The 24,871-nt window shown below is 41.4% G+C and overlaps 1 long non-coding RNA gene across 1 annotated transcript in view; it reads right to left on the reverse strand.

Moving 5' to 3' along the window:
- Positions 1 to 21,277, reverse strand: part of LOC104994669 — a 29,891-nt gene extending 8,614 nt beyond the window's left edge. The window contains exons 1-2 of the long non-coding RNA XR_825974.1: positions 21,211 to 21,277; positions 16,632 to 16,733 (exon numbers count right to left, since the gene is read on the reverse strand). This is a non-coding gene — a long non-coding RNA (uncharacterized LOC104994669). The remainder of the gene's footprint in view (positions 1 to 16,631; positions 16,734 to 21,210) is intronic.
- Positions 21,278 to 24,871: the final 3,594 nt, after the last annotated feature.

Here is a 24,871-nt window from a genome sequence, read left to right on the forward strand (position 1 = left end):
GGAATGATGCTAAAGCTGAAACTCCAGTACTTTGGTCACCTCATGCGAAGAGTTGACTCATTGGAAAAGACTGATGCTGGGAGGGATTGGGGGCAGGAGGAGAAGGGGACGACAGAGGATGAGATGGCTGGATGGCATCGCTGATTCGATGGACGTGAGTCTCAGTGAACTCCGGGAGTTGGGGATGGACAGGGAGGTCTGGCGTGCTGCAATTCATGGGGTCACAAAGAGTTGGACATGACTGAGCGACTGAACTGACTGAAACAGGCCGTGGTAATGGAAACCTCATAGCATTTTAAAAATATTGAATAAAGCAACATATGTAAAGCACACAGCAGTGTCCAGTCACATAGCAAGCATTTAGTGAATACAATCCTTATCTTCTCCCCTTGTAAAACATATGGTTCTGGTCATGGTCATCTCTCTTTTTTTTTGGTAAAGTACTTTGTATTATTATTTTTAAATTAATTAATATTTATTTATATTTATTTTTGGCTGCTCTGGGTCTTTGTTGCTGCTTGCAGGCTTTCTCTAGTTGCTGTCAGTGGAAGCTGCTCTCTAGTTGCAGTGCTCAGGCTTATTGCCGAGGTTTCGCTTGCTGGAGAGCACAAGTTCTAGGGTGTGTGGGCTTCAGAGTTGTGGCTCATGGGCTCAGTTGCCTTGTTGAATATGGACTCTTCCCCGACCAGGGATCCAACCCATATCCCCTGCGTTGGCAGGCAGATTCCCAACCACTGGACCACAAGGGAAGCACCTGGTCACCTCTCTTTATTATGACAACACTTCTCTATTATCTTACCATTATCTCCTGTCAATTACTAACATGACTAGACTTAACCTTTTGATTTTTCAGGATATATTTTTAACTTTATTTACAGAATAATGATGAACTTAAAGCTATTGCCTTTTGTTTTACTAGGGGCTACACAGCCCATAGCATATAACTTAAAGCAGTATAGGAACTAATATTACCTGCTCGTTTCATGTGATGTTCTTTTAAATGAACTAATGATCAAATTCTCCAATTTGAAGACACTTGTAGATTATTAAAAACCCACCAAGTAATAACACATTGCCCTGATGGTTTACAGATTCCATACTTAGATCACCTATCCAGAAACATTAGAACTGAGACTTTTATGTGATATCCTTCAAAGGGAGATTATTAAGCTGTTTCACATTAGGAATGTAGCACATAAATAAGTTATGCTCACATGCAGAATGCTTCCCATACAAGAACTGCAAGAGACCCACCAGAAACATTGCAAAACTTCCATAATTATAACAAAGCACTGGAACAAGCAATGTTGGTGGTATAGGAAGGGGGAGCAAGGAAGGAAACAGAACTTAGAGAATTGGTTCAAACCTCAGTCAAAAGAATTAGGAAACTGGAAACTTAATGGTCCAAACAAGATTTGCCTTTGTTTATTTCTCAAATAAAAGTAAAGGAAACCATAAACAGTGGGAAAATTCCTTCCACCTCCCCAAAGGGAGATAGAAGGGGCCTAGAAAGGCTGTCACCCAGATTTATAAATAAGAAACTGAAACAGAGCCAGTTTTCCTGCCATCAAAATCTGAGCTCTTTCAGATGTAGCTAAAGATGGGCACATTGAGCTAGGACAACTTAAGTTTAATTCCAGAGCAAACACATCAAATGCTTGGTTATCTTTATCCTGCTTTTCTGTTATTGCCGTAAATGATGTAAATAGTACATTCTCTTCTTTGGGAAGAATAACAGGAGTGACTGTGGTTTGTTTTTTTAACTCTTCTGTTTGTGTTTATACACTTGACCAAGGAGAAATCTGCTGAACATGTAATGTGTAAGCGATTCAACGTGTAGCTTGAGGCTGCAAGTTGCTTGAGGAGGAGGACCATTCTGGTGCTCTCGTTTGTACATCCTTTGGTTTCTAGCTTGTGGATATGGGGGAAGGGTCCACAGAACCTGGCTTTCAAAAGAGAATTAGGGAAGGGTTCCTAGAGGCCTGAGACTGACCTCATCCCAAGGACCACAGAGAGCTGTTCCCACCAACTGAAGGAGACAAATTTAGATGTGGAGTCAGAGGAAGGGCCCTCCCTCACTGTACACCTCTCAAGCAAATTGCGGAGAGAAGGTGGTAATGAATCCTTCAAGGAAATCCTTTTGTGAATGTTGACATCCTAGGTATGATAACATCCTGTATGCATTAAACATTTAGACTGTCTTCCACTGACATTTCTGCCTTGTTCCAGTATGTAACTAGCTGTGGATCCCGGGACCACCATGGTAGCAGATGGACATCCTTCCTTCCCTTCCTCACCCCTCAAAACATCTATCTTTTGGGCTCTTCTCCTTCCATCTCTTCTTTTTCTTCCTCCTTTCCCTCCTTTTCTTGCTCACTCATCAAATTCAGCATTATCATCTACTGTTTTTCACTTAAGATGCATCTTCATAATTGTAGACCGTCATTGTCCAATTGGACTTTAGAGTGGTCTTAACACATCACTAGATGAATGGCAGTCAAAGCAACTGTGATGAATTAGTCATTTAATTCAGTCATATTACCACTTCTGGTGGCAAAAAAGAATAAATTGTGCCATAATACTACTAGTATTACCTATTACGATGTTTTGAGATCCAAGTGCCAGAGAGGCAATGTGCTAAGTATCTATATATATCCAGGCCTCACACCACCCAACTGACTAGCTACAGTTATTCCTATATCACATATGGGAAAACTGTGGTTTAGAAAGAAAAATGAAGTCACTTACCAAAGTTGCACTTGCCCAGCTAGTAAGTGATGGACCCAGATTTGAACCCAATAATTTTGATTTTTCAACTTAGACTCTGAATTATTATGCTCCGCTGAGTTGCTTCCTCTAGGGAGAATAAAGGGTACCATTCTTGTCTTATTCCCTTGAAGTTTCAGTTATTTTGTGTTCAAAGATCTTGTCACATCAGTTTTTTTAAGTAAGGTCTTGTGGACTTCTAGGAGTCTGAAAAGTTGCCTCAAAGTCCTTTGATTATAAAAAAAAATCCTTGTTTGGGGATGTAATTCCACGAATCTTTTCAAAGATTTTCTTTGACTTAGTGATCTTTTTATTCAATTCAACATCTATAATTTAATACTCTGCTTCAGCTTCTTCTAAATGTTCCATACACTGTAATGAATGTTAGGACAAAAACAGGAAGAAAACTCAGGATCTTAAAATTGTTTTCTTTATAAAAGGCGATGAGTCAGACTTGTAAAGTCCACAGCACAAAAGTTCTTAATAATGCTAATTCTGTGGAAGCAGTGCATACCACTCTCTTTTATGAAACAAAACTTCCTTTAGATGTTTGTTCTATTTGTGGCAGATTTTCCAAATTTAGAGTAATGTTCTCATTCCTTACTGATGTGTGGGTAGAAGCTTTATTGAGTCAAAAAACCATGACAGTCCCATATCTATCACTGGGAGACCTTGAGTAAGTCACTGAATTCTTTTAGAACAAAGGCTGATATAGTGAAGACACCTCTGGACCATCCACCTTTCCCCCTCTACCCTGTGTCCTGGGGTCTTTATGGACCATCCCAATGGTTCCCTTGCCTACTGACTTCCTGTTGGGTTCAACCAATGGGAGGCCAGGGTCTTCCCAACCCAGGGATTGAACCAGGTCACCTGCATTGCAGGCAGATTCTTTACCATCTAAATCACCAGGGAAGCCAGTAGAAGATCAGAGGAAGGCATATTTATTTAACTGGCTCCCTTCTTGCTAGCAGTGTGTGGCAATTGCCACATTCCTCTCTCAAAGGTCATTGCCTCTCCTACAACCACAGCTTTTAAGTTCCAGGGACCACGCCCTCCCTTTACCCTTCCTCTCCCAGATCAGCAATGGCTTCTGGTCCATGTTAACCCTATCTGCACCCTGATACAAAAGATACAGGTTTAGGTAAACCCTAAAGTTTCTTCTAAGTAGTATCCCTTTTCAATAGGTTCTAGAAAGACCTTTTCTTTTGAGAAAGGAGATGATTGTAATGCTTAATTGACAGACTGTGTTCTAATAGGAGCTAGCATATGTAAATAAGAGGGTATTGGACTGGGAGTCAGAGGATCAGCATGCTACTGAACAGGATACAACCATCTTCCTCTTTTTAAAAAAACTGGTAAAATACACATAACATAAAAATTACCATCTTAACTATTTTAAATTGACAATGACATTAAGTACATTCACATTATTATGCTACCATCACTACCATCTGTTCACAGAACTCTTCATCTTGCAAAACTGAAGCTCTGAGGTCTTTAAACAATTAATATTTTTCCTGCCCCCAGCTCCTGGGAACAACTGTTCTATTTTCTGTCTCTTTGAACTTGGTGAATCTAGGTACCTCATATAAGTGAAATCATACAGTGTCTTTTTTTGTGACTAATCTATTTCACTTGGTATAATGTTCTGAGTTCATCCATGCTGAGCATGTTTCAGAATTCCTTTCCTTTTAAAGGCTGAAAAATATTCCATTTTGTGTATATGCCACTTTGTTTTAATCCATTCACCCATCTATACACACTTGGGGTACTCTTCTACTTTTTGGCTACTGCAAATAATGATGCCATGAATATAGGTATTATGGACACCCAACATTGGATACCCAAATGCCATGAACATTTGGTTATCCAATACCCAAATATCATCTTCAAGTCCCTGTTTCCAATACTTTTGGATATATACCCAGAAGTGCAAGTGCTGGATCATATGGTAATTCTGCTTTTAATTTTTTAAGGAACCAACATCTTGTTTTCCATAATGGCTGCACCCATCAACAGGGCACAAGAGTTCTGATTTACTCTGCATCCTTACAAATCACTTGCTATTTTCTGGTGTTTTTTTTTTTGTTTTTTTGTTTTTTTTAAATAATCATCCTATAGGCATACAACTTTGAACCAATATTTGTTTAGTACCTATTCATCCATTCACTGGGTTAGGTACTGGGAATATCAAACAGACTCTGCTCTAATGGACCTTATAATTCTAGAGGAAGGAGCAGACAAAAACAAAAAAGTGAAATAAAATAATTACAAATCTTGTGAAACACTGTAAAGGAAACATAGAGATGAGACAGAAAATGATGGAAACTTACTTATAGGGAGAAAAAACCTTCTCTGAAGAAGTAACATTTAAACAGAGATATGGAAGAGGAAAGAAAGAATATAGAAAAGAGCAGACCAAGCAGGTGATATGAATGTGCAAAGGGCTGGAAAGAGCTTAGAGTTGTAGAGGGAGCAGCAGTGTGGTGGGGATGGGGGGACCTGGGCCGGGCACAGACACGGAGAGGACACAGTAAGGGCCTTGTTGTTCAGGTCCTTATAAAGCCACGTTTTATATCTGAGATTTTGCTCAGTGTTCAGTATGAGGCCATTGAAGTTTTCCATGGGAGAATTGCATGCTCTGAACTTTGGACTAAACACTGACCTAAGCTTCTGCTCACCAGGTGTCTTCCCAGGAGCCCTTCCAGCTTTGGGGCTGTGGGTCACTGGCTGCTGGAAGCTGCGTTATGCAAGGTTAAGGGCTCATGCCCTGGAGTCAGAGATAGTTGGATTCAAATTCCAGTTCTACCAACCTACTCACAGTGTGACTAAAAACTTTACTTACGTCCTCAGAGCCTCAGGTAAATGGTAGTTTCTTCATAAAATTTTTAAAAATAAATGAGAAAATATATGTGAAACCCTTAACACAATGCCCAGCATACATTAAACTTTAATACACATTAGCCATTATAGTCATTCATTTAACAAGTTTTTATTGAGAGCCCATTTTGTCCCTGGCTCTGAGCTAGGTGAGAGGGGTAAAAAGGTGAGACCATTGTCCTGGTTTTTAGAAGCAGCGGCACATCTAATTATAACACAGAATGCTAAATGCAATGGGAGATGTATGGGTAGGATATTATAAATGCACAGAGAAAGTGCGTTCAACCGAGACTGGAGATGGGGGGACAGGGGAGTTGCCCAGAACAAGTGATAACTGAGCCATGTCTTAGAGGGTGAATTGAAGGGAGTGAAGGGCATCTGGACAGAGAGGACCACATGAGTGAAAGCAGAGAGACAAGCAGCAGCATAGAGTGCAAGAGGGGAGCATGCTGCAGTTTAGGGGCTGCCAGGATGTTAAGTGTTGGGATAGGAGGCTCAGGAGACCCAGATGGGGGCCAGATCAAAGAAATTCTTGCATAATAGAACTTGGAGCTGATCCTGTAGGCAATAGTGAACCATTAGAGGATTTCTAGCAGTTTAATGCTCTGTCCAGATTTGCGTTTTAGATAATTCATTTTTGGCATGTATGGAAGATGGATGTAATTGGGAACAGAATGAAAGAAAGAAAAACAAGTAGGAGGCAATTCAGTAAACCAACAAAGAAAGAGACAGTGTGAATGTGAATAAGGTCATTGAACATAAGGATGGAGAAGATGAGGCAGATTTTTTAAATATGAACTCCTTATTGCCAAATTCAGACTTAAAGTGAAGAAAGTAGGGAAACCGCTAGACCATTCAGACATGACCTAAATCAAATCCCTTATGATCATACAGGGGAAGTGAGAAATAGATTTAAGGGACTAGATCTGATAGAGTGTCTGATGAACTATGGACCGAGGTTCGTGACATTGTACAGGAGACAGGGATCAAGACCATCCCCATGGAAAAGAAATGCAAAAAAGCAAAATGGCTGTCTGAGGAGGCCTTACAAATAGCTGTGAAAAGAAGAGAAGCAAAAAACAAAGGAGAAAAGGAAAGATATAAACATCTGAATGCAGAGTTCCAAAGAATAGCAAGGAGAGATAAGAAAGCCTTCCTCAGTGATCAGAGCAAAGAAATAGAGGAAAACAACAGAATGGGAGAGACTAGAGATCTCGTCAAGAAAATTAGAGATACCAAGGGAACATTTCAGGCAAAGATGGACTCAATAAAGGACAGAAATAGTATGGACCTAGGAGAAGCAGAAGATATTAAGAAGAGGTGGCAAGAATACACAGAAGAACTGTACCAAAAAGATCTTCATGACCCAGATAATTACAATGGTGTGATCACTCATGTAGAGCCAGACATTCTAGAATGTGAAGTCAAGTGGGCCTTAGAAAGCATCACTACGAACAAAGCTAGTGGAGGTGATGGAATTCCAGTTGAGCTATTTCAAATCCTGAAAGATGATGCTGTGAAAGTGCTGCACTCAATATGCCAGCAAATTTGGAAAACTCAGCAGTGGCCACAGGACTGGAAAAGGTCAGTTTTCATTCCAATCCCAAAGAAAGGCAATGCCAAAGAATGCTCAAACTACTGCACAATTGCACTCATCTCACACACTAGTAAAGTAATGCTCAAAACTCTCCAAACCAGGTTTCAGCAATACATGAACCATGAACTTCCAGATGTTCAAGCTGGTTTTTGAAAAGGCAGAGGAACCAGAGCAATTGCCTACATCTGCTGGATCATCAAAAAAGCAAGAGAGTTCCAGAAAAACATCTATTTCTGCCTTATTGACTATGCCAAAGCCTTTGACTGTGTGGATCACAATACACTGTGGAAAATTCTGAAAGAGATGGACTCCTTCTAGCTTAATGACTCCTACCTACACTCCTTGGGCAGAGTGATTCTAGTATTATGTGACCCATATTTGCCAAACACACCTAATTAGACCAGGGGTTACCATATCTAACCCTCAAAGAGCCATAATCCATAATCTAGCCAAAATCCAGTCATCTTCTCTCTAGAATTTGACTGGCAAGTACAGTGCCTGTAGTGACAGAGTCATGGAAATTAGACATTTGAGGCCCAGTTTTTCCAGAAGTCATGTATGGATGTGTGAGCTGGACCATAAAGAAGGCTGAGTCCTGAAGAATTGATGCTTTTGGAACTGTGGTGTTGGAGAAGACTCTTGAGAATCCCTTGGACTGCAAGGAGATCAAACCAGTCAATCCTAAAGGAAATCAACCCTGAATATTCATTGGAAGCACTGATGCTGAAACTGAAGTTCCAATACCTGATGCAAAGAGCCGACTCACTGGAAAAGACCCTGATGCTGGGAAAGATTGAAGGCAGGTGGAGAAGGGGATGACAGAGGATAAGATGGCTGGATGATATCACCAACTCAATGGACATAGTTTGAGCAAGTTCTGGGAGATGGTGAAGGACGGGGAAGCCTAGAATGCTGCAGTCCATGGGGTCACAAAGGGAAGCCTGGCATGCGGCAGTCCATAGGGTCACAAAGAGTCAGACATGACTGAACAACTGAACAACAGCAAAGCATGAGGATGGGAGATGGCCCACGGAACGCCACATACAAGTTGAAGTTCTGTGAAGGGTGGCTAAGCTGCTGTGTGAAGAATGGGCAAATGCAAAGAGAAGCAATGATGAAAACCCTCTGTGTGTGTGGATGTGCAAGGAGAGAAAGACAGTTACCATGAGGTCTGACTACAGTTCCTTGAGATCCTATCATATTTCTTCATGATTCTTTTTACCTTATCTTGTTTGAGGGGCTTATTCTGTTCTTTGTAACCAGTAGACTCTGATCTAAACAAGTTTATATTCCAAGACCTAGAAGCTAAAATAACACCAATGCTGATATTAATGTTGGCTTAGTCCTTTGGGGCTGCTATAAGAAAAAAATACCGTAGACTGAGTGACTTAAACAACAAAAGTATATTTCTTACCGTTCTGGAGGCTGGAAGTCCAAGACTAAGGTGTTAGCAAATTACCTGGTGTTTGGTGAGGACCTGTTTCCTGGTTCATAGACAGCTGTCTTCTCACTGTGTCCTCGTGTGCTTGGATGAGTGGGAGAGCTCTCTGGGGTCTCTTTTATTAGGCTACTCAACCCGTTTATGAGGGTTCTGCTCTTATGATGTAGTCACCTCCCAAATGCCCCACTTCCTAAGACCACCACATTCAGGGTTAGGATTTCAACATTTGAATTTTGGAGGCACACCAACAGCCCATAACAAAGATAACACTAATGACTTAACAAAGAAATATTACTCATATTCCCAGTTCACATATAAGACAGCTGAGACAGGTGTTTGGAAAGGCCTGTGGTTCCACTGCTGGCCAGTGCAGGGCAGGATTCACGAGTGGGCAGTCTGGCTCTGGAGCACTTAACCGCTAAGCCATTCCATCCCATGTGATTCCACATGCCTGTACACCCATGCTTGGGGCGTTGAGGCTGTGGCTGTTTGTTGAGAGCTCGTTACAGGGTGCCGAGGAGGTAAAGAGTCAAGGCTCCCAAAACCACGCAGCAGGTTGTAGGCTGCCTTAAGATACAACGTGTGCATTGTATGAGGGTTAGCAAAAACAGCACAAATGGCATTTCACTCTCCCTCTCCACGCTTCTGCTTTGCAGTATCTTTATTCATTTTCTACCCATCATCTGACCTGCAAACCCATGATCTCTCAAGCATACTGAGAATAAGTGGGTGTGCACGCTCAGTGGCTAAGTTGTGTATGACTTTGCAACGCCATGGACTATAGCAAGCCAGGCTCCTCTGTCCATGGGATTTTCCAGGCAAGAATAAAGTGGGTGGCCGTTTCCTACTCCAGGGGATCTTTCCAACCCAGAGATCCAATCTGCCAATCTGACCCTAACAGTGTTAAAACTCGGGTAGTTGGTTTTCAACATGAACCGCAAGTTGGGCCATATAGCGACACACTGCCTCACCCACTGGTACACAAATCTGGCTAGATCTGTTTCTTACAGAGGCACTTATTTTCTGAACTTGTTGTTCATTCACTAAGTCGTGCCCAATTCTTTGTGACCCCATGGACTGCAGCATGCCAGGCTTCCCTGTTCACCATCTCCCAGAGTTTGCTCAAACTCACATCCATTGAGTCAATGATGCCATCCAATCATCTCATCCTCTGTCACCCCCTTCTCTTCCTGCCTTCAGTCTTTCCCAGCATCAGGGTCTTTTCCAATGAATCGACTCTTCATATCAGGTGGCCAAAGTATTGGAGCTTCACTTCACCAACAGTCCTTCCAATGAATATTCAGGGCTGATTTTCTTTAGGATTGACTAGTCTGATATCCTTGCTGTCCAAAGCACTTTGAACTTAGCAGCCACCAGTTTTTAGATTTATGAATTGAGAGCTACAGTTAACCAGCTCAGATGTTAGCAGGGTTTTTGTATCCATTACTAGCCTCACAGACAGACAGACAGACACACACACACACACACACACACACACACACACTAATCAAATAAGGACAAACTAGGTGAGGGGAATGATCAACTCCTGTCTGACAGCACTAGTTCCATAACTAGTTAGAAAAGCTCATTTTTTCCTGAGGTATCCATAACACTTTCTGCTGTTGCTATTTTTTGTTTTTTTACAAGAAACGGAAATAGAATCTCAAAAAAATGTGACATTAAAGAGTGAAGATGGAAATTTCTTTCTAAGATTTATAATGAAGAGATAGGTTCTCCATGTAAATAATGAGCCCAGCATTTCTATGAAGTGAAATGAGGTCAGTCATTTGTAAAAGGTATGTTGTTTCATACTGCAGCAGCTCCCTGGGCCTTTGAAAATGCAGTGCACGGCCATGAGTTAACGCTTGTACAGGACTGTATATCTTTTAATCCAGCCTGAAAGTCAGCCCTGAAAGCAATGCGTTTAACAGGGGACATCAGTGGCTCACGAACGTTCAGGAAAGGGAGAGACCTGCTGACATGAATGTTCGGGAAAAGGAGAGACTGCGAAAAGAGGCTTTCTGACTTTTAAAAAAATTTTTTACCAACAGTGACAATGAAGGGAAAAGACCATCCTGAGAGACAAAGAGCAAAGGAAGTCCTCAGCTTTTCCCAGTGCAGTTTCCACACTTCTCTGGCCCCAGTTGGCTTTAAGACAGAACTTCTGGGGTGTTGTGATGTCCACAGCCAGCCCAAGCCACGTAAATACAGCCTTAAAGACAACTTCCCCGGCAGTCCAGTGGTTAGGACTCCATGCTTCCACTGCAGGGGACACAGGTTTGATCCCTGGTCTAAGAACTAAGATTCTGCATGCCATATGGTGCAGCCAATAATAAAATTACATACAACTTTTAAGAGTCATATTATGGTCCCGGAGTATCATGGCTCTTACCTGTGAACCCTCAAGCCCCTAACAATCAATACTGAGAAGTTTCTTGGGAATGGGAAATGATCAGCGATGGGACATTCAGTGTGGAATCGTGGGCCAAGTGCAGTTTAGTTCCCAAGAGTCTTACTTTGAAATCGTGACTGCATGACTTGCCGGTTGTGCATGGCGATGGGTTTGTCGCTGGAACTGGCTGAGCCTCAGCGTCCTCGTCTATGAAGTTCACCAGGCATTATTTATCTAGCACATATTGGTGGCTCAGATGGTAAACGTGCCTGCATTTCAGGAGACCCGGGCTCAGTCCCTGGCTTGGGAAGATGCCCTAGAGAAGCACATGGCAACCCACTGCAGTGTTCTTGCCTGGCGAATCCCATGGACAGAGGAGCCTGGTGGGCTATAGTTCATGGGGTCACAAAGAGTCAGATGTCACTGAGCGACTTACACTTTTCGTTTTTCACTCTGCATTGTTCCTGGAGCCAGGGTATAGCATCGCCCTCAGAAAGTGTGCCCTTGTGATCTCAAGCTCTGACAGGAAAGCTTCCTGGAGAAACTATGAGGATTTGAGCTTAGAGAGGGGAGGTTCCTGAACACTACAGGAGGGTTAACTAGACATCAGCTCTTTTACTATGAGCTGTTGATACAACAGCTGTTCCTGGCTATCACATGATGGTCCATGTCATAGCAGGCTCCAGGCATCCTTGCCCAGATCAGATGTGGCGCCTGGGTGTCCCCTGCCTCCTGGAGGCTGCAGCCTACCCTGACCCTCTGTGTTATCAACCTTTAAAAACCTGGCCTCATCATGAAACGTGGCCAGTTCCAGCTGGTTCTCTGAGGTGGGTCACTGAGAGGTGCATCCCTTGACCGAGGGGGTCAGGTGCAAAGCCCAGCCAGTCATGGGCCCCACCACAAAGTCCTGGGCCATCTGTTCTCAGGAGCCAGAGTTGGCTTGGTGTTGGGGAAGCACAAACAAGGAAGGCCTGACCTCTTAGAGCCTACCGCCTAATGGCTTGTTTTCATGTGTGGTGGGGTTTGAGGCTGAGAGGCGGGCACTGATAAACAGGCATTAAAGAAGCTGTTAGGCACGCAGACCCCAAGTCAGACTGCTTGGGTTCAAATGCCTCCATTGCAATCAGGATGGCCCTGATTGATTGTTGTGAGGATTAAATGAATGAAAATATACACAAATCACTTAGAACAGTGCCTGGAATGCGTAAACACCGTGTTAGTAATTATAACAGTGTTGAGTCTTACTGAGAGGGATGTCAGTGTGGTCTAAGGATTAGCGTGTGTTCTCTGAGGGGGAGCCACTCAAGCAAGTCATTCAAGAATGAGTAGAAGAGGGACAGTTGGGTGGCGCCTGCTCCAGAATATAGGACTGTCCAAGGGGTGGCATTAAGGGCACTCAGCAGAATCATTCTGGCTGTTGTCGTTTTGTAGAAACAGTGTTGTGAGATGAGTACCCTCCTGGTGCGGGACACCGTGTTGGAGGGATGGCTGTCCGAGTATCAGTGTCCTCATCTATAAAGAAGCTCACTACTCAGGGAGAGAAGATGAAAGATAAGGAAGCAAGTGCATGACTGAAGACTGTAAGGACAACAAGGAAGAAGCAGTTACTCACTTGGGGTCTGATTTATTACATAGCTTCAAAGAGGAGGTGATGGTGATGGAGGTTGCCAAATGGGGAAGAGATGCTTCATTTTGAGCCGAGGGCACAGACCTATGACTGGAAAAGTGAAAGTTGCTCAGTCATATCCGACTCTTTGCGACCCCATAGACTATATAGTCCATGGAATTCTCCAGGCCAGAATACTGGAGTTGATAGCCTTTCCCTTTTCCAGGGGACCTTCCCAACCCAGGGATCGAACCCAGGTCTCCCACATTGCAGGTGGATTCTCTACTGTCTGAGCCGCAAGGGAAGCCCGACCTATGACTTAGGTGGCACATTTAAGGATTAGTGAGCAGTTTCAGGTGACTGGAGCAGGAATGGGGTAGGAAATGTGCAGGTGGAGTGTGGGGCAGGCTTGGTTAGAGAGGGACTTGGAAGCCAAGCCCAGATGTCTGGATTTTATCCTGGAGAGAGTTTAGAAAGAGCACTCTGGCAGAGGTGTGGGGAGATGAACTGATGATGGTGAGGGAGACAGAAAGCAGAGAGAAGAATCAGGAGACTGTTGCCATTGCCCAAGCAAGACATAGTGAGGGACTGAACTCTGGGCAGAGAGGGCAGAGTGACGATGGGAGAATGAAAACCAGAGGTTGATCCTACAGGCTTGGTGACTGGGTGACTGTGGGATGCCTCCTGATGGGGTGACTCAGTGAATGGTGGCTCATTCCATAGTGCAGGGCAGGGTCTCAGTCACCCTGGGGAAGGCTGGCCCAGCACAGACCAGAGAGAATGGACACCTTCCAAAGGGCATAGCTGTGCTCACTGAATTAGTTATCTATTACTGTGTAACAAATTACCCCCAAGCTTACTCTTAAAACAAACAATCTACTTTCTCGATATGCTGTGCTGTGCTCAGTTGCTCAGTTGTGCCCCTTTGTGACCCCATGGACTGCAGGCCTCCAAGCTCCTCTGTCCATGGAGGTTCTCCAGGCAAGAATACTGGAGGTTGCCATGCTCTCCTCCAGGGAGTCTTCCCAACCCAGGGGTCGAACCCAGGTCTCCCCCATTACAGGTGAATTCTTGGGAGCATACAGGGCAAGTGGGATCACTGGGGACCGTCAGAGGGTACCCTGTGTTATTTGCCTTGTGGGAACACTACCCAGTATTGTTAGTGCTTGATTTTTTAAGAAAAGTTGAAAAGTCAAAATTTTATATGAAATCTTCCCATTTTAAAATACTAGCCTTTAATTAAAAAATTAAAAAAAAATACTATTGAATAAAGCAGATCTCTCAAACACGGCCTGTGCAATGCTGTTATGAAACCACCATTACAGAGACCACAGTAGAAAGAGCGGATTGGAAGGGAGGGGACAGAGGTTTCCTTTGTCCTTTTATTTGGAAAGCCAAGTCATTGTTAAAATGGTGGGAGCTTGAGAAGTACAAATGCCAATCATTTGATCAAGATAACTGTATTTATATAAATTCTCCAGTCATATTGGTAAAAGTGACTAGTTTTCACTAAAAGCAAGCCTTTGATCCCTGATCTGACAGCTGCACATCTATATAAAATGAGACACTTTGACATCCTCGGCTCTGCGCTCAATTGGACAGGTGGTTTCCTCCACGCTAATGGAACAGAAAGACAATTGAGTGCTATTAGATAGGAGAGGACGTTCTCACATACAGGAAAACAGCTTTTTCCTTTGAAGAGAGAAAAAAAAAGACATAATAAAGAACAGAAAATGACTGACAGAATCGGAGCTTCCCAAATGTCAGAAGAGCTGTTTCAGCTACACTCTGGCCTCTGTTAGGGAAGATTAGGATAGTTTTTAGACAAGTATTGAACATACCTTAGCATTAGCTGACTCAGGGAGCAATTTGCTGGTAAAATAAGCCTGCTCTTGGAGGATGTCAAAAAGCTAAGATGCAGCTTGGGTTTTTTATATTTAAACACAGCAAACAGTTTGATAAAGCTTAACTTATACACACTCACAGAAAACATTTATAGGCAGGACAACTTTAGTGTAAAGCCCCCCTAGCTCTGTCATTCAACAAATACCTACGGGGTACATACAGGTGCTGGAGGTGGGGGGTGTTGGAGGAAAGACAACCGAGGCCACTTGGCCCCACTGCGCTACAGACTGGAGGACAAAGTAGACAGTAATCTAATAAGGAAAATATACTCTGTTGCACATGGAGGAAGAAGAGGCCCAAAGGGAGCTTCGCCCCCTGGTGACTTGGGAAGACTCCCAGAGGACCAAACACTGGTTTCAGGTCACCAGTTCAAGGTGGTGGGGCGAGAGCAGACTCTGGGTTGTTAACCATGTAAATGGTAATTAGGAGTTATCTTTTACCCAGTTCCAACCCAACTTTGGGTTTCCTTTTCACTATCCAAATAATTATAGCACAGGTTGAAAAAAAAGACAGCTCGTAGCTGTAGTACAGCCATAAAGTAGAAAATGAAAAGACAAGGTCCTACTGTGTAGAACAGGGAACTCTATTTCATATCCTATGATAGACCATGATGGAAAAGAACATGAAAAAAGAATGTATGCATATGTGTAACTGAATCATTCTGCTGTACAGTAGAAATTGACACAACATTGCAAATCAACTATAAGTAAAGTGTGTAAATAAGTGTTAGTTACTCAGTTCATGTCCAACTCTTTGTGACGCCATGGACTGTAGCCTGCCAGGCTTCTCTGTCCATGGAATTCTCCAGGCAGGAATACTGGAGTGGGTATTCCTTCCCTTCTCCAGGGGATCTTCCTAACCCAGGAATTGAATCTGGGCCTCCTGCAATGCAGGCTTCACTGTCAGCCACCTGGGAAATCCCTCAATCAAATACATTTTTTTAAAAAGTTGAAGATTACTATTTCCTTTTGTTCTTCCCCCATAAACACCAGGAATGACAATTCTGTCATTTTTTTTAAATGTTCTTTTTAAAGATCTTTATCTATCAGCCTTTGGTAATGTATTTTAAGTGCAATGTATTTAATTTGGTTTGGATTCTGTTGCTTTCCCTTTTGTATTATAACCTAAGACCCTCATTTTCAAATTTCATCATTGCTATTAGCTAGCCTCATGGCTTTTACATTTCAGCATTTTCCTCATGGCTTGAACCTTGCTCCTTCTTCATTTGCCTATGGGATTCAACTCCATTGAATGGCTGATAACTCATCAGCCAACCACAGTGATCAGTCCCTCACTCCAGGGGTCTGGAGAAGGGACTGAGATCAGACATGACTGATCTGATGATCCCAATGGAGCCAGTGACAACAAACATTTTAGATGTCACAAAAGATAATTGGTGAGAATTAATATTGGTGTTTATACATAGACATAATCTAAGAGTTTTAAGTAAAAAAAATAAAAAATTTACAAAGCCACACAATATTTGGCCACTCTATCCCCCCATTTAATACAATGAAATTTAAATTTTTACATCTGGCTTGTTCAGCAGTCTTGGCAAGTAACTGCAAGTTAGAGAATCCATATGTCATAAATGTTGCTTTTATAATGTATCCCATTTGCGACCACAGATTTACCTTTCTCTTCTTGCAATACATATCTTATTATTAAATTGTATGCATTTTATAAACACACATGAGATTGGTGGTGGGAAGTCAGCCAAGAGAAAATGAGTTCATGGGAAAATCTATTTACTTTCAAAATTTTGCTGGAGCTAATTTGCAAAGAGAATAACCCACATGTAGATTATTGAGGGTTAGCTGTGTAATCCCTGAATAGTACAACACTGGATAATGATTCCTGTTGAGAGATTTTCTTTCAGTTTCTGTATTTCAAGGATTTTACATATATTATCTCACATTCTTACAATAAATGTATGAGGTGGTTATGATCATACACATTTTCTAGATGGGGAAACTGAGGCCCACGGAAGCTAACCTGCCCAAGGTCATAGAAATGTTATGGGTGGAGCCAAGACTTGACATACCTGGGTTTATCTACTGCACAACATTGTCTGCTTTGTCCATCCATTCATCTGTTCCGTCATGATTGTAGTGTACGAAGACCTGCCTTGATTGTGGGATAGTATCTGTAGGTAACAATTAACAAAACCATTCAAAGGAAGAATAAATAAGAGGTTAACATCTTGATTGTCAACAGTTTAAATGGCAAAGCATAAAAGGAAAGGATTACTTAGCAGAGCCCAATGTCTATATAAGAAGCAGTCATTTTCTAGAATCAAAGATCTCTAGTCAATAGATGACAGTCTGCCAGAACATCCCAGCTGGGTCTCTAAGTCGCAGCTGTGACATCTCTCTCTCCATGTGTGCTGAGCTGCTTTAGATGTTAGTCTAAAACAGTGACTTTTCTTTGATATGTAAAGTTCAAAGGAACTTTGTTATACTGGAGTTTACTTACAAGTTGAATAATAGCATACAGGTAAAAAGAGTTCTGGGTTGACTGGTAAGCTGTGGCTCCACCCAAATAGCAAATATTTGGGCTTAATCAGGAAACCACAAAATGACACAGTAGCAATGAAGGGAAATGGACCGCCCAGGAGTCTGGAAATGGACTTTGATGCCCTTTGGTTTTATTGTATAGTCAGCCAAGACAAATAATAACCAAAGAAGTAATATTTTATCTCCAGGGCTTATGTGCAGGCTAGATAGGAACTCCACTCATAAAAAATACAGCCCTCAGAATTCTTCTGAAGAGGAGAGATCCCACCAATTACTTTTTATTATTGTTATTATCATTACAGGCATACCTCATTTTATTGCAATTCACTTTACTGTGCTTCACAGATAGAGAATGGAATGGCAACCCACTCCAGTATTCTTGCCTGGAGAATCCCCTGGTTGGAGGAGCCTGGTGAGCTACAGTCCATGGGGTCACAAAGAGTCGCACACGACTGAAGCGACTGAGCACGCACGCACATGCTTTGCAGATATTGTGTTTTTTATGGATTGAAAGTTTGTGGCAACCCTGGGTGAAACAAGTCTACTGGTATAATTTTTCCAACAGCATTTGCTCACTGTGTGACTGTCACATTTTGGTAATTCTTACGATATTTCAAACTTTTTATCATCATTATTATTATTTGTTATGATGATCTGTGACTGGTGATCTTTGATGTTCCTACTGTGATTTACTGAAGACTCAGATGATAACATTTTTAGCAACAAAATGTTTTTAAAATAAGGTATGTGCAAACCTTTTTTTTAGGCCTAGTGCCATTAGGTACTTAAAAACTACAGTATAGCATAAACATAATTTTATGTGTGCTGGGAAATGAAAAAATTCGTGTGATTTGCTTTATTAGTATTTGCTTTGCTGTGGTGGTCTGTAACTGAACCCTCAATATCTCTCAGGTACTCCAGCATTACTGTTATCATCATCATTATTAATTTTAAAAGAGAAAAGCTGTTCACATCTATCTTAATCTTACACCACTGCTATAGAAAACCTTTCCCTTCAGTAGATTAAGAATGGAGATATTCCATGAGATGTTTCTTGCAGAAGAGTGGGAAGGCTGCTGATCCCACACCCAATTCCACATTCTAGGCTAGAGAAATATGGAGGGAAGAATAAAGAACTCCCCCCCTCCCCCACCAAAGATGTCCATATTTTAATCCCTGGAACTTGTGAATAAGTTATCTTACATGGCAAAGGGCTTTGCAGATGTGATTAAGGAGAGACGCAGGAGACCCAGGTTCAGTCCCTGGGTCAGGAAGATCCCTTGAAGAAGGGAATGACAACTGCATGCAGTATTCTTGCCTGGGAAATCCTATGGACAGAGGAGCCTGGCTGGCTATAGTCCAGGAGGTCGCAAAGAGTGGGACACAACTGAGTGACTGAGTGAGCTAGTACATTTGTGGTAATGTGTTCCCAAAGCAGGAGAAAATAAATACAGGACAGAACAAATCAAGGCAGTTGGAGGTTCTGACCCCTTTATCAACATATTTCTCTGCCTAGCAGTACCAGCAGCTTGGTGGGGAAGACATCCAGGACTGAAGTCAAAACGTGTTGAAGTCCTTGTTACTTTTATTGATCTATTCTTTGTTTTCATACTAACTAAAAATAGATTGCATGTTAATGCCTTTGAAATTTATTTATTTGCCTTTCCCCTATCTGAAGATCTAATTTGTTGTTCAGTTGCTCAGCTGTGTCCAACTCTTTGCAACCCCATGGACTGCAGCACACCAGGCTTCCCTGTCCTTCACCATCTCCTGGAGCTTGCTCAAACTCATGTCCATTGAGTCGGTGATGCCATCCAACCATATCGTCCTCTGTCATCCCCTTCTCCTCCTTCCTTCAGTCTTTCCCAGCATCAGGGTCTTTTCCAATGAGTCAGTTCTTCCCATGAGATGGCCAAATATTGGAGATTCAGCTTCAGCATCAGTCCTTCCAATGAATATTCAGGGTTGATCTCCTTCAAGATGGACTGGTTTGATCTTGCAGTCCAAGGGACTCTCAAGAATCTTCTCCAACACCACAGTTTTAGAGCATCAGTCTTTTGGTGTTTAGCCTTCTTTATAGTCCAACTCTCATATCCATACATGACTACTGGAAAAAACATAGCTTTGACTATACAGATCTTTGTTGGCAAAGTGATGTCTCTGCTTTTCAATATGCTGTCTAATTTGGTCATAGCTTTTCTTCCAAAGAGCAAGGTCTCTTAATTTCATAGCTGCAATAACTACCTGCAGTGATTTTGGAGCCCAAGAAAATAAAGTCTGACACTGTTTCCATTGTTTCTGCATCTATTTGCCATGAAGTGATGGGACCAGACGCCGTGATCTTCGTTTTTTGAATGTTGAGTTTTAAGCCAGCTTTTTCACTCTCCTCTTTCACTTTCCTCAAAAGGCTCTTTAGCTCCTCTTCACTTTCTGTCATAAGGGTGGTGTCATCTGCATATCTGAGGTTATCGATATTTCTCCCAGCAATCTTGATTCCAGCTTGTGCTTCATCCAGCCCAGCATTTTGCACAATTTACTCTGCATTTAAGTTAAATAAGCAGGGTAACAATATACAGCTTTGATGTACGCCTTTCCCAGTTTTTAACCAGTCCATTGTTCCATGTCCATTTCTAATTGTTGCTTCTTGACCTGCATACAGATTTTTCAGGAGGCAGGTAAGGTGCTCTGGAATTCCCATCTCTCAAAGAATTTTCCACAGTTTGTTGTGATCCACACAGTCAAAGGCTTTAGCATAGTCAGTGAAGCAGAAGTAGATGTTTTTCTGGAATTCTTTTGCTCATTCTATGATCCAGCAGATGTTGGCAATTGACCTCTGATTCCTCTGCCTTTTCTAAATCCATTTTTGACATCTGGAAGTTCTCGGTTCACCTATTATTGAAGCCTAGCTTGAAGAATCTGAAGACCTAATCAGATCAGATCAGTCGCTCAGTTGTGTCCGACTCTTTGCGACCCCATGAATCGCAGCACGCCAGGCCTCCATGTCCATCACCAACTCCCGGAGTTAATAGTGTAATTTAATTATTAACCAGAAGAGTGCTCCTGTTATTATAAAGAAATCTACCCAATAGCTAAGGTCTCTTCTAACTTAACACCGATGGCTTCAGTTAAACCAAGGAATACAAAACCAAACAGAATTTAGTGGCCTACGAACTAACATTATCATTACTGCCACTTTAACAGATACAGACTTTGGCATTTTCTAATTTACTATCACCAAGCCTAAAAACAAACCTTGTGTGCTTTCCATTTATAGACATGGTTAGGAAAATCATTTGGTCTGAGGCCCACATGAAAATAAGATACCAAGGAACAGCTCAAATTAACTTTTAGTAGATAGGTTCTTTAGTTGCAGACCTTTCTGGATTGAACAAAACCAAGTCGTCTGACTCCCTTGGTAAAACAAATCAGGTAGACATCTTGTCTTTGAGGATCATCTTCTATCCTTTATGTTAGATACAAAGGACAGAGGAAATGCTTATATTTTTCCCTCATGGCTCATAATTTCCATCCACATAATCACTTTCCAATTCTTCTAATAATTCCTCTCTCATTTACTCACTCTCTTTCCATTATTCACAGTCAAACATTTGACATTAGTCAAACCCAGAAGGGTTGTCTAAACTTTATTCCCTGCTGCCAAAGTGCAAATGATCAAAAATTAACTATACTAAGAACATGGGTGTGAGGAAGCTTTTGATCATTCATTTAGCATCGTGAAAGCTAGGCTTACCATGAGGCGAGTGAAATTTAAGCTTCCCAATTCCTCTCATAGAGGTATCCTTGCACATGTGGGCTCCTTCAAAGGTCCTGGGAGGGATCCTGACACATTCACATAGTTATAGAATTTTGTGCACTTTGCAAAAAATTAAAATACTTTCATGTGTCACAGTGCAGTCAAGTGGTGTTACTAAGGACACAAGCATTTTGGGGATCTGGTTACAGGAAAGTTGAGTTGGGGGCACAGTGAGTTTTGGCTCAGGGTATATATATTTATGAGGTCCCAGTCACTCTTACAGTTAAGCTATTCCTGGCTGACCTGGTATAGAATGACTTTTGGACACCCTTCCTGCCCTTGAGTCAACTTACCAGGCTTTGTGGCTTGAAGGACCTGGGTCAGAGGTCATGTCAGGATAAGAATGTGTCCTGCAGCACCTAGCGTTGGAAGAATGTGGGGAATAGAAAGAAACGAGGTTTGCAATGATTAGAGCCAGAAGCAATTCTGTGGAAAATTCCTCCAAGTGTCAGATGTGTGAAATTATAAGCAGAAGATTCAGTTATCATCAATGCCACATCAAAGCAGAAATTCTCTCTTGTCAGGAGTATACTTGATTATACATTATATATAAACTCCAAATACATTTTTCTAGAAATCATCTAAAATAGATTTTATTAGAATTCCTGTCTTTCTGGCTCACCATCCTGTAGCAGTGAGTACATCTGTGTGTGAAGTTGCATGTTTTATGCATTGCATCTATCAATAATGAAACACAAATTTTGACCAGCCATGCTAGAGGAAGACACTTTTCTCTCTATTGAAAACCATATTATAGACTTGGTGCCACATGAAGAGCTGATCAAAAAGCATGCAGCCAAAATATGTAGGAAAAAAGCATTATGAAAGCATGTGATGTAATTGAAAAATAAGAATGTTGCCTTTTTCTAGATTTAGGATATTTGTAGTATATCATCTTTCTAATATTTGTGAGTTGTTTTAATTCCTTTTTATTCTAAATAAATATTGACTTTTGTACCTAAGTTTTTATCTATAATTTGATACTTTTAGAGTACCAGGCTCCATCCATGGGATTTTCCAGGCAAAAGTATTGGAGTGGGGTGCCATTGCCTTCTCCGAGATTAACTTCAAGCCTCACCAAATCTAGATCCACTCCTGCATTCCTTTCTATTTGTTGTGTGCGTGCATGCTAAATCGCTTCAGTCATGTCTGAAGAGACCTTATGGACTGCAGCCCACCAGGCTCCTCTGTCCATGGGATTGTCCAGGCAAGAATACTGGAGTGGGTTGCCATGACCTCCTCCAGGGGATCTTCCTGACCCAGGGCTTGAACCCGTGCCTCGTATGTCTCCTGCGTCTTCAGGTGGATTCTTTACTGCTAGCACCACCTGGGAAGTCCTCTAATTGTTGAGTACTACCCAAATTTGGCAATTTGTGGTGGAGACCTTTATTGTTCACTGAACGCCTTTGGTTTGTTTGGTTATCTTTTAGGTCTAAACCCCACTGGGAAAATAAGAGAAAACAAACTAAACATTGCTATACTTCTGAGAGCAAGCTTTACATCCTGTGCACAATTGTCAAACAAACATTAACACACCCCAGTCCTTTTCTCAGTCTTTGCTTTTAGGGGAACTCAAAGTAAATATGCCCGGATTTGTTTGCTCAGGCTGCCATAATGAAGTAGCACAGACTGGGCAGCTTCAACCTGGTGTTTAAGGTGCTGTCTCTCGGTTCTGGAGAATAGACACCCGAGATTGATGGGTCGGTTCCTTCTGAGTGCTGCAGGGGAGAGCCTGCTCTGTTCCCCGCTCCTAGCTTCTGGTGTTTTCTGCGGTCACCGGCATTCCTTGCTTGTAGGTGCACAGCCCGGATCTCTGTCTTCATCTTCACTCGGCATTTTCCCTGTGTGTATGTCTCTATGTCCAAAAGTCATCCTATATAAAAGCCCACCCTAATGGCTTCATCGTAACTAATTACATCTGTTAAAAAGACCTACTTCCAAGTAAGGTCACATTCTGAGGTAATGGGGGTAAGGACTTGTATTTTTCATGTACATAATTCAACCCATAACAATGCCTTACTTTTTTGTACCTTTCTTCATTTTAAAAGCAAGAACAATAAAAGTCCAATCCAATAAAGTGGTCATCCCTCTGTATTGCTTTTGGGAATGTGAATTAGAACATTAGAAGAATAGAATTTAAGTTCATACTACAATGTGAACTCCATAAAGTCAGGGGCCTTATCTATCTTGCCCTTCACTCTAACATCAGCTGCAAAAGATAGAGCTTAGCACACAATAGGTGATCGACACACACTTGTTTTAAACAAAAGAATTATGCCTACACTAAATTGTTAAGGTTTACTAATGCTTGGAAACCCAGACAGAAGTGTTGCTAAATACCAGAATCTTGAATAGATGGAAAGAGTCACACAGCCTGAAAATCTATCCAGATGAATACTGAATACTTTTGGTCTTTATAAATATAACAGATTTTGTTGAATATGATGGAATTCATACAAAAGCTATGCTTATACTTAATTTCACTGTATGGAAATATATGTGCAATATGTCTTCCTTAAACCACAAATAAGATTCCCAATTCCTTCTCCACTAAGGAACTGGTAAAAATCCTTAGGTCAATCTTTTTCAGCTTTCAAATTCCACTTAAAATTCCAAATCTCATAGAAACTCAAAGAAGGATTCTTTGATCCTCTGTGTTTGATTAGGTTCTCCTGGTACTTATTCTCACAAAGTTCACAATTTGTTTGTGAGATTGAAACGAACTTCAGTGATAATTTCTGTTATTTTTGTTTCAATCTTAGCTTTGCTGCTATCATGTATCCTATGAAAGACATTCTTTGTCTTTTTCACTAAGGTAACCTCCAGTACTTGCTTATTGCCTGTTAAATATTTGCTGCTCAATAAATAACTGATGAATCAACTAATAAATTCATGAAAGACTGAATAAGGGAATAGGCACGGAAGTGAGGCTAAGTGAGCCATCTCTAGTCTAGTCTAGATTCCTCTGCTTTGAATTTCAGCTGAGTTCTGTTGCTGATCTTCATCATCTTTCCTATGCTGGTTTTGCAAGAATGTCATTTTCTTTCATTGTAGTCCCTATTTCTCTTCAGAAAATCTCTTTGCCTTGAGTTTGCTCAAAATAATAGCCTTTATGAATCTTATCTCTAAGGAAACTTTGTTTTCCTTCGGTAAGCTCTGAAAAATGCCTGCTGCTGTTTGTTATCAGAGGAACTTCCCATTCTATTGCAAGGCCCTGAAGCTTTCTAGCCCTTTAATCTGGGTTCTCTGTTCCTGGTCAGTAGCCTCTATGCTCTGCCTGCATTGTGTGGATGAAAGCTAAATTCTTCTTTTGGTGGATGAAGTAACTTACTGATTAGGGTCAGAGCTACGAAGAGATTCCCCACTGGGAAGAAATATCCACACAGTGAACCTTCCTTTGTAACATTAAGAATTATTATTAATAATATTTCTGACTGTAACAGGGAAGACTAATTCCTAATTTAACCATTCCGTCCACTCTATCTGTGAAACTTTTCTATTGTTTCCATTTTGAAGCTATTATAAATAATCATACTTTGATTTTGGGGGGAGTGGTAAAAAGTTCTCTCCATATAAAAATTAATTTTTTAAGATTGTAAGTGGAGTTATGGGGCCATCGATTAAGCATGGACCTTTTTTTAAGGATCTTGATACAAATTCAAGTTGTTTGTCTAAATGTATATCATCAGAACAAAAGAAGGACTTCTTAAAGACATACTGTCTGAAATCACTGGTAAGTGGAATCTAAAAAATAAGAGAAACTAGTGAATATACAAAAAAAGAACCAACTCAGAGATATAGAGAGCAAACCAGTGGTTATAGGTTGGGGGAGGAGGGGCAAAACAGAGGGAGGAAATTAAGAAGTACAGACTACTATGTATAAAATAAATAAATGACAAGAATATACTGTATAGCACAGGGAATATAGCCAATATTTTGCAGTAACTGTAAATG

This window comes from Bison bison, unplaced genomic scaffold (genome assembly GCF_000754665.1).
Source record: "Bison bison bison isolate TAMUID 2011002044 unplaced genomic scaffold, Bison_UMD1.0 scf7180017864263, whole genome shotgun sequence".
Lineage (NCBI taxonomy): Eukaryota > Metazoa > Chordata > Mammalia > Artiodactyla > Bovidae > Bison > Bison bison.